Below are 10283 nucleotides of genomic sequence, written 5' to 3'. Positions count from 1 at the left end.
ATAATTACATTACAATCCTTGATCACCATGTTAAGCCATCAATCCAAGGACGAATGTATTAAAAGTTGCATGATTCATTCAAGCATAATTTTGAGGATTGCAACATGTTTCATCAAATAGTTAAATCGGCCATTGAAAAAGGACGATTGAAGTTTGTTGAAACACCAGGAGATGACCGGTCTATTCCGATTGGTCCCGATGGCAAAAAGTTTTTGCATCAGCTACTTCAAGCTGATCCATCTAAAGAGAAGGTAAAAACTGCAGGTGATGGGATCAAGCTTTCAAGTAAAGAAGTAGTTGAAGATCACAATGAACATGAACTTGAGGGTGAGAATTCCATCGAAGCTACAATGAAGACGCTAAGGACTGGGGGGCAACAAGGAAATCCAATGATCGATGAAAGCAAACCAAAAGAAAACAAAGGCCGAAATAAGCGCAAGTGTAAGAGATCAAAAATCACCTTCGCTGAACTATTGGATAAATATCAAAAGAAGAGTGAAGAGAAGAATGCTTATCGGCCAAATCATGCAAAGAAACCAAGATCACCCCCAAGGCGCAAATATGAGGATCGGTATTGGCAAAGTGAGCATTTTAATGCAACATATTCATATCCTTATTTTGGGCCCCCAATGCCAATGCCGTGGATGCCTCCCTATGCTCATGTAGATCCATATCCATCATGGGACAGGTATGATACAAGGGCACATTCTCCATCTTATGTTAGACCATCTCATCAATATTATGCAGCTCCGAGAAGATCAACACTTGAATAATCACATGTTAAAGACCGTTTCAATCGTAAGGAATCGGTCCGGAGCTCAAAGAAGAAGAAAGAGGTGGTCAAACAAGTGTACCGTGTTAAAAGAGATGGTCGTAAGAGTGCAACTTCAGATTTGATATCAAATGAAAAAGAGCCAATTAATGTGTTGACATTGGCTACTAAAGGCAATGAGACGAAGCAACCAATTATCAAGAGTCAAAGTGCCAAATCTGAAGAAAAGAAGTTGACAGTGTACAAGGTAAAACAAGAATTGCCATTGCTTCAAACAAAATCACAGCCGGGGTGCCCACTCATCTTATCGTATTGGCGAAAGAAGGAATTACAAAAACTTAGTGCACAAGAGCTGAAAAAGAAGAACATGGCATGGGTTCCCAAGAGGAGCAATCAAAATAAAAATGATGTGCAACCTTCTATTGCAACAAGTGTTATAAAAGTGAAGAAAGAGAAGGATGGAAACCAGAAAAAATTAAGCCGAAGGTTTGCATCACCCCATCAAAATCTCCAGGTAGCACATCATCCATGTTTTTCAACCATACCATTGATGCCTTTGCCATGGAGTTCATCATCAGGTATGATAAATTACCCTCCCTGGATTTATTTTGATCCATGGAAGCGACATAATTTTCTGCATCATGAGAGGGTATTACCAAATCTCTATACAATTTATTAGCTACATTTTTTCTTGCTAATCCAAAGGGCCGAAATATTTGATTGCTATTTCATTTGTTTATTTCGGCTATACATGATTTGGTGAATGAATTCTACATGGACCTCATGGTAATGGCCGATACTTATCTATCGCCCTAAGAATATATGTAAGAATGGCCGGTGTGGTACTCTAACACCGTCCTTAGTTTGAGTAGAGATTGAGATAAGTGCTTGCAAAGGAATTTTTCAAATTGATGCCATTGATGATATTATGCATAGACCAATTCACCAAAATTGCAAAGTGAACTTATCTTTTTATTGGGTGTGCTTTGGCTTGTTAGTTTTCAGAACTTACGTAAGGCCAAATCATGGTTGATTTTATTATTGAGCATCATATTGACATCATGCATAATATTGTTTTTAGCTTGATCTCTCTAGTACCATGGAGATTATATATTGATGGTTAAATTTCTAACAATGGCCAAGGTGTTGGTGTTGTTTATTTATCTCCATATGAAGCTATTTTGTGAAGCCTCATGCCGCTTAAAATATTTTTGCACAATGATCAAAGCCGAATATGCATTTTTATTCGGATTGGAGCTTTGCCTTGCTATAGGTGCTATACATATTGAGGCTTCCGGTGATTCGTTATTAGTAGTGCAACAAATATCCAAGGGTTATCAATGTTTTGATGAATCACTTATAGTTTATCTTTTGTTATGTCTAGATGCAAGATTTACCTTGGGTTGCTTTAAAATTGTTCATATTTCTAGACATGACAATTCGGAAAAGTTGGCACAGCAAGCATCTGGCTACTATGTTAATCATGGTGTGTTGCATTTCTATCAATAGCCGATGCTTAGTCTCGTCAACATAGGTAAGGCCGAACCGAAGTCCACCGCTTCGGCCACTAATATTTTTTTATACAGGTAAAAGTGAGGATTGGAGAAAGTTTATTGTTGATTATCTGCAAAGTCCTAACAAAAAGGGTGAACAACATGGTTCAGAGGATGGCCTTGAGATACATATCTATGGAACTTTATCATCGAATTGTTAATGATGTTGAAAAGGTTTCACCCAAGTTTGCATCAAGGATTCAAACAAATAATGGCTGATATATATTTATCGCCCTAAGCACATGCAAAGTGGCCGATGGAGTGTTGACATCGTCCTTAGAACCAACAGGTACAAGTTATTTTTTCGGCACGCTACCTTTGCCGAAAAATAGGGGGCATGTGTTGACGCTCGAAAATGGCATGATCGCAAAGAGTAACTTGAGGCTATAATGAGATGATGTCAAATTCATGATTTCATGTCACCATTGGATGACTCTCTTCAAGCCGATGGAAATAAATATATAGATGGTCCAAAACGGAGCTCGGATGCAAAAGTTATGACAAGTTTAGAGATGTTCATGTTGACACCAGAGTAAAGAAAGGCATAAAACTTAATCAAGATGGCCTCTGATGGAAAATGTTTCAACATGAAAGTTGTGCGTCTCGTCGAAACGGTAGATTTTGATATAAAAATCATCTTAATCCGAGAACGTATGCAACCCGTGGAGGCAAAACAAGGTCAGAAATAGAAGCTGAAGAGTCATTTCGGACCGACCGAGTTGATTTGATCGGTGAGACCGAGTTGGTCCGAAAATTTACCAGAGAATTGGCAATGTTGACTTGGTAGGACCGAAGCAAACCAATCGGTGAGACCGAGTTGATCCGAGAAATTACAGAAGGATACAGAGATTTGGCAAAGTTCACTCGGTGGGACCGAAATGAACCAATCGGTGAGACCGAGTTGGTCCGGGAAATTACCAAAGATTGCTGTCCGAGTTAAGTTAGGGTTTTTGATGTTTTGGACGGAATTTTTAGTCCTTTTCTTGTGCGGGAAGTCCAGCCGCCTCATAAATAGATGAGAGGTGACGACCGATTGAACAACACACAATCGATCTATCAATATATATCATCTTTTTACCTTTACCTTTATCTCCCTCCCTTGTTCTTGTTCTTCCTCGTTCTTCGTTCGTTCTTCGTTTGCAGGGCGGCGAACCTCGAGGCCCTAGGGGCGATCAGGTCGACCTAGGGCAGCCCATAGCCGCCGCGCACCCTGACGGGGTCCCTCCCGGGCGTGTGGGGTTTCGGGTCCTCAAAAGCACCCGCCGGATTGCTTGCGTACCGCGCTTCCGGACGGGTCTCCTTCGACGTGAGCTGCGGTGCATCACCCTCGGCGTTGGAGGTACACGGTGACGTGTTCATGTGCGAACAGAAGTGTGTCCAACATGTGTGATAGGAAGTGTGGAACCGTCACCGACAATGATGCGGCGATCAGTGGAGCAGGAGTGAAGGAGGCAAGGTTATCAAGATGAGCAAACATGTGAGCCGTGGTACTGGTGTCCATGTACCAATCACCACCTTCAGTGTAGTTGTTCGGCATAGGAGCGGCATGCATCCCGATGAAGAGCACCGGGTCTCAGGGCGCCGGCGGCAGGGCCGGCGAGGGGGACGGAGGCGCCAAGGGAAAACCGTAACCACCTCTCAGCGGCGGCGGTAGGTACTCGCCATACAGCTGCAGAGCCGCGTAGTATGCATAATGCCCCGGCGGCGACTATGGTGCCGGGTAGGCGGGATGGTCCGCCGTAAAAACCTGCGGACTCACTGAAAGATGCTATAGATGCTGGGCACCGTCTGGCTGCTGCCCAGTGGACGAGTGCTGGCCCGTTGACGACCACCACCAATATTCGGGTGACCCGTACGCGGGCGGAGCCCCATATGTGAGAACGGGCATGTCGGAGATCGCGCCAGAGGACGGCGGCGGCGGGACGGCAGAGGCGGCAGCGGACGCCATCGCTGGTCCGGCGATGGCGGCTGGCGACACGGCTAGATATTCCAAAGGCTATTACTGATGGTCAATTTGCCTTCACGTGAAAAAGTAGCAAGGCTACTACCAAGATCGATCTTGAAAAAATGAGTACTTAGTAGTACTTGGCTTCTATCTTCATCGTCACGATCGGGAGCAGCAGCACCACAGGTGATGCCCTCGGGGCTTGAAGCAGTGGCTCGTTTGATCGGAAAGAGCGGGGCGATGCTAGCCAGCGGGCAGCGCGGGCGGGCGATGCTAGCGGGCGGCGGGGTGATGCGATCGGGATCGGGCGGGAGTGTCGGCCGGCGCGTAGGGCGCGCGAGTGGCGGTGATGGCTGGGTGGCGATGGCGGTGCAGAGAAGATGCGCGGCGGCGGTGGTGGAAGCGAGAGAAAAACCTAGAAAACTGATACTATGTATGAGATTATGATTGTACGATATATTGCTCTCGTGCATAGACACGTATATATGATGTATAAAGGTGAGCCAGAGACCTTAACTATACAAGAAACTAAAAGACGGGCCCGATACACAATATACACATAACACATATACTCAACAATATCATCTTCAGGTATATATTTGTCTAAAAACAAAATCCATGTATATATGGTTCCTCGATGCACGCACGTCAACACCAGCAAACTCTCAAAACTTGAAGTGTTAAAAAAAGTCTGAAAACTTAGGCGTGTTGCACTGACCGATCGACCGATGGGTCGTACGCGTTGCTTAGTCCGTGGGGTCGAGTAAAGAAATACTTAGGCGTGTATCCCTAAAAAAAACTTAGACGTGTTGCACCGACCGTTAGATCGACGCCGTTAAGGGCCAGTTCTTTCCTAGCTTCTAAGAGTTTATTGTCAAAATACGTTAGAGCTCAACAGAACTTGTTTTGAAAGAAAAGGCTTAATTTGTTTCCACAACTTACTTTTTCACAATGGAAAAAAGTTAGGGTAGGGTAGCTTTCCGCAGCTTCCGCAGCGGACACTTACAAACAAACTGGTATATCCCCTCGCCCTCCCACCTGCATAGAATTACGGAGGAAATGCCACTACATTCAACCCACACATCAACTGAAGGACCCAGCCTCTGCGCCCGCATCCTCTCGCCCCTCTCCTTCAATGAAAGAGTAGGGTTTCTTCGCCACCCGACGCCACCCTACTCCGATGCCATGGATCCCATTGGTGTCTGGTAGAAGAGTTCCTCCAGGTCCCTCTGCTCTGCCCACCCTACTACTCCTCTGTCCCTGGCTCCTCTGCTCCTTGATGCGGCTCGTTCCCTCACTCAACTCAGGCGGCCGACGCCGCATCCAAACGGACGGACCCCATTTCCCCCTCCCCTCCTCCAAGTCCGTGAGCCCGAGCATGAGTTCGTCCAGCAAGCCGAGGAGCTCCTTTTTTTCCTTTGCAAATTTTTGCTAGTGGTATATGGTATGATGTTTTATCTTGATTTGCTATGAGGTGTTGTTGTATGTTAGTCCAAATTTTGATATGGATGTGCTTTCGCCTGATTGTGCCGAGTAATAATATCTAGGTGTTCGTATGCTACATTAGATGATGTTGGCTTTAGGTGAAAGCACAGTATGATATTCGTACGTGAGACAATGATCTTCCTTATGTTTGGTTAGGGCATCTCTAACAGCAACCCGCAAATTTCCTCCCGCATCCGTTCGCGGACCGGGGGGGGGGGGGGGGGGGGGGGAGCAGTAAGCGGACACGGATGCGGGAGGACAACATCCAATGCTAGCCCTATATATTTTAAACTTTTTTTAACAAATCGGATGAAATTCATGCAAACACGATCGGATTTCGTACAAACATGATGGATTTCATACAAGCATGGTAGATATCATTATATTTGAACATATAGAACGAAAAAAAGACCCGGCCCTAAAACCTATCCTACGGCGGCGGCGGCCGGTGTCCAATCCCGTATCGTCCTCCATCCGCCGTCTCTAGGAGCACCGGCAATAAGACTGATGAAGTGAAGGTGCGGTTTCCGACGAGGAAGAGTATAACACGGGAGACGAACGATCCCACAAAGGACAGAAGGCACCGCCGCCTCCCGTGGGCTACTCATCCTCGAAGGAGTTGATGTCTACTACACAACCTTCTTCTTGTAGACGTTGTTGGGCCTCCAAGTGCAGAGGTTTGTAGGACAGTAGCAAATTTCCCTCAAGTGGATGACCTAAGGTTTATCAATTCGTGGGAGGCGTAGGATGAAGATGGTCTCTCTCAAGCAACCCTGCAACCAAATAACAAAGAGTCTCCTGTGTCCTCAACACACCCAATACAATGGTAAATTGTATAGGTGCACTAGTTCGGTGAAGAGATGGTGATACAAGTGCAATATGGATAGTAGATAATGGTTTTTGTAATCTGAAAATATAAAAACAGCAAGGTAATTAATGATAAAAGTGAGCACAGACGGTATTGCAATGTGTTGAAACAAGGCCTAGGGTTTATACTTTCACTAGTGCAAGTTCTCTCAACAATAATAACATAATTGGATCATATAACTATCCCTCAAAATGCAAAAAAGAGTCATCCCAAAGTCACTAATAGTGGAGAACAAACGAAGAGATTATGGTAGGGTACGAAACCACCTCAAAGTTATCCTTTCTGATCGATCTATTCAAGAGTCCGTAGTAAAATAACATGAAGCTATTCTTTCCATTCAATATATCATAGAGTTCGTACTAGAATAACACCTTAAGACACAAATCAACCAAAACCCTAATGTCACCTAGATACTCCAATGTCACCTCAAGTATCCATGGGTATGATTATACGATCTGCATCACACAATCTCAGATTCATCTATTCAAACCAACACAAAGTACTTCAAAGAGTGCCCCAAAGTTTCTACTGGAGAGTCAAGACGAAAACGTGTGCCAACCCCTATGCATAGGTTCATGGGCGGAACCCGCAAGTTGATCACCAAAATATACATCAAGTGGATCAATAGAATACCCCATTGTCACCACGGGTATCCCACGCAAGACCTACATCAAGTGTTCTCAAATCCTTAAAGACTCAATCCGATAAGATAACTTCAAAGGGAAAACTCAATCCATTACAAGAGAGTGGAGGGGGAGAAACATCATAAGATCCAACTATAATAGCAAAGCTCGCGATACATCAAGATCGTATCACCTCAAGAACACGAGAGAGAGAGAGAGATCAAACACATAGCTACTGGTACATACCCTCAGCCCCGAGGGTGAACTACCCCCTCCTCGTCATGGAGAGCGCCGGGATGATGAAGATGGCCACCGATGAGGGTTCCCCTCTCCGGCAGGGTGCCGGAACAGGGCCCCGATTGGTTTTTGGTGGCTACAGAGGCTTGTGGCGGCGGAAATCCCGAGCTGCTCCTTAAAGTTTTTAGGGTATATGGGTATATATAGGAGGAAGAAGTACGTCGGTGGATCTCCGGGCTGTCCACGAGGCAGGGGGCGCGCCCAGGGGGGTGGGCGTGCCCCCCACCCTCGTGGGCAGCCCGGAACTCTTCTGGTCCATCTCCGATACTCCGTGGGCTTCTTCTGGTCCAAAAATAAGTTCCGTGAAGTTTCAGGTCAATTGGACTGGGTTTGATTTTCCTTTTCTGCGATACTCTAAAACAAGGGAAAAAACAGAAACTAGCATTGGGCTCTAGGTTAATAGGTTAGTCCCAAAAATCATATAAAATAGCATATTAATGCATATAAAACATCCAAGGTTGATAATATAATAGCATGGAACAATAAAAAATTATTGATACGTTGGAGACGTACCAGGAGTCCGCGACATGTCCGTTGCTGGTGGACGTGAGGTCCACGATGAAAATGGTGGCACCGGTGTTGTCTTCGTCCCACCAGGCAGGCTGATGGTTGGTTGGTGGCGCGTAGGAGGCGCAACTGGCATAGTTCTCCTCCACGATTGCCTGCAGTTGTGCCTCTGTGGAAGTCGCTTCCTAGCGAGGGACGTCTTAAGCACGGACAACATCGTAGATGACATGCTGCTCCGCCATGAAATTGGGGTTCACCGCGGCCATGGCCGCCCCGGCCTTCTCGCTTCGCGTTAGCCATAGATCTGCCAGCCGATGCTGCTCTAGGAGGAACAAGTTGTACTGATGTTGAAGGAAATATGCCCTAGAGGCAATAATAGAGTTATTATTTATTTCCTTATATCATGATAAAAGTTTATTATTCATGCTAGAATTGTATTAACCGGAAACATAATACATGTGTGAATACATAGACAAACAGAGTGTCACTAGTATGCCTCTACTTGACTAGCTCGTTAATCAAAGATGGTTATGTTTCCTAACCATAGACAAAGAAGTTGTTATTTGATTAATGGGATCACATCATTAGTTGAATGATCTGATTGACATGACCCATTCCATTAGCTTAGCACCCAATCGTTTAGTATGTTGCGTTGCTATTGCTTTCTTCATGACTTATACATGTTCCTATGACTATGAGATTATGCAACTCCCGTTTGCCGGAGGGACACTTTGTGTGCTACCAAACGTCACCACGTAACTGGGTGATTATAAAGGAGCTCTACAGGTGTCTCCAAAGGTAGATGTTGGGTTGGCGTATTTCGAGAATAGGATTTGTCACTCCGATTGTCGGAGAGGTATCTCTGGGCCCTCTCGCTAATGCACATCACATAAGCCTTGCAAGAATTACAACTAATGAGTTAGTTGCGAGATGATGTATTACGGAACGAGTAAAGATACTTGCAGGTAACGAGATTGAACTAGGTATTGGATACCAATGATCGAATCTCGGGCAAGTAACATACCGATGACAAAGGGAACAACGTATGTTGTTATGCGGTCTGACCGATAAAGATCTTTCGTAGAATATGTAGGAGCCAATATGGGCATCCAGGTCCCGCTATTGGTTATTGACCGGAGACAGTGTCTCAGGTCATGTCTACATTGTTCTCGAACCGTAGGGTCCGCACGCTTAATGTTACGATGACAGTTATTATGAGTTTATGCATTTTGATGTACCGAAGTTGTTTGGAGTCCCGGATGTGATCACGGACATGACGAGGAGTCTCGAAATGGTCGAGACATAAAGATTGATATATTGGACGGCTATATTCGGACACCGGAAGTGTTCCGGGTGATTTCGGAGAAAACCGGAGTGCCGGAGGGGTTACCGGAACCCCCCGGGGAAGTAATGGGCCTTATTGGGCCTGAGGGGAGAGAGAGGGCAGCAGCCCAAGAGGTGGCGCGCCCCCCCCATGGGGAGTCCGAATTGGACTAGGAGGGGGGGGGCGCGGCCCCTTTCCCTCTCCCTCTCCCTCTCTTTCCTTCCCCCTCAAGTCTCCTAGTTGGACTAGGAAAGGGGAGTCCTACTCCCACTAGGAGGAGGACTCCCCCTCCCCTTGGCGCGCCCCATAGGGCCGGCCGGCCTCCCCCTTGCTCCTTTATATACGGGGGCAGGGGGCACCCTAGAACACACAAGTTGATCCTCGTGATCGTTCCTTAGCCGTGTGCGGTGCCCCCCTCCACCATATTCCACCTCGGTCATATCGTTGTAGTGCTTAGGCGAAGCCCTGCGTCGGTAGAACATCATCATCGTCACCACGCCGTTGTGCTGACGGAACTCATCCCCGAAGCTTTGCTGGATCGGAGCCCGGGGAGCGTCATCGAGCTGTACGTGTGCTAAGAACTCGGAGGTGCCGGAGTAACGGTGCTTGGATCGGTCGGATCGGGAAGACGTACGAACTACTTCCTCTACGTTGTGTCAACGCTTCCGTTGCGATCTACAAGGGTACGTAGATCATACTCTCCCCTCTCGTTGCTATGCATCACCATGATCTTGCGTGTGCGTAGGAAATTTTTTGAAATTACTACGTTCCCCAACAGTGGCATCCGAGCCTAGGTTTTATGGTTTGATGTTATATGCACGAGTAGAACACAAGTGAGTTGTGGGCGATATAAGTCATACTGCTTACCAGCATGTCATACTTTGGTTCGGCGGTATTGTTGGAAGAAGC

The sequence above is a fragment of the Triticum urartu genome, chromosome 3 (assembly GCF_003073215.2).
Source record: "Triticum urartu cultivar G1812 chromosome 3, Tu2.1, whole genome shotgun sequence".
In the NCBI taxonomy this organism is placed as follows: Eukaryota; Viridiplantae; Streptophyta; class Magnoliopsida; order Poales; family Poaceae; genus Triticum; species Triticum urartu.
This window is presented reverse-complemented; position numbering follows the sequence as displayed.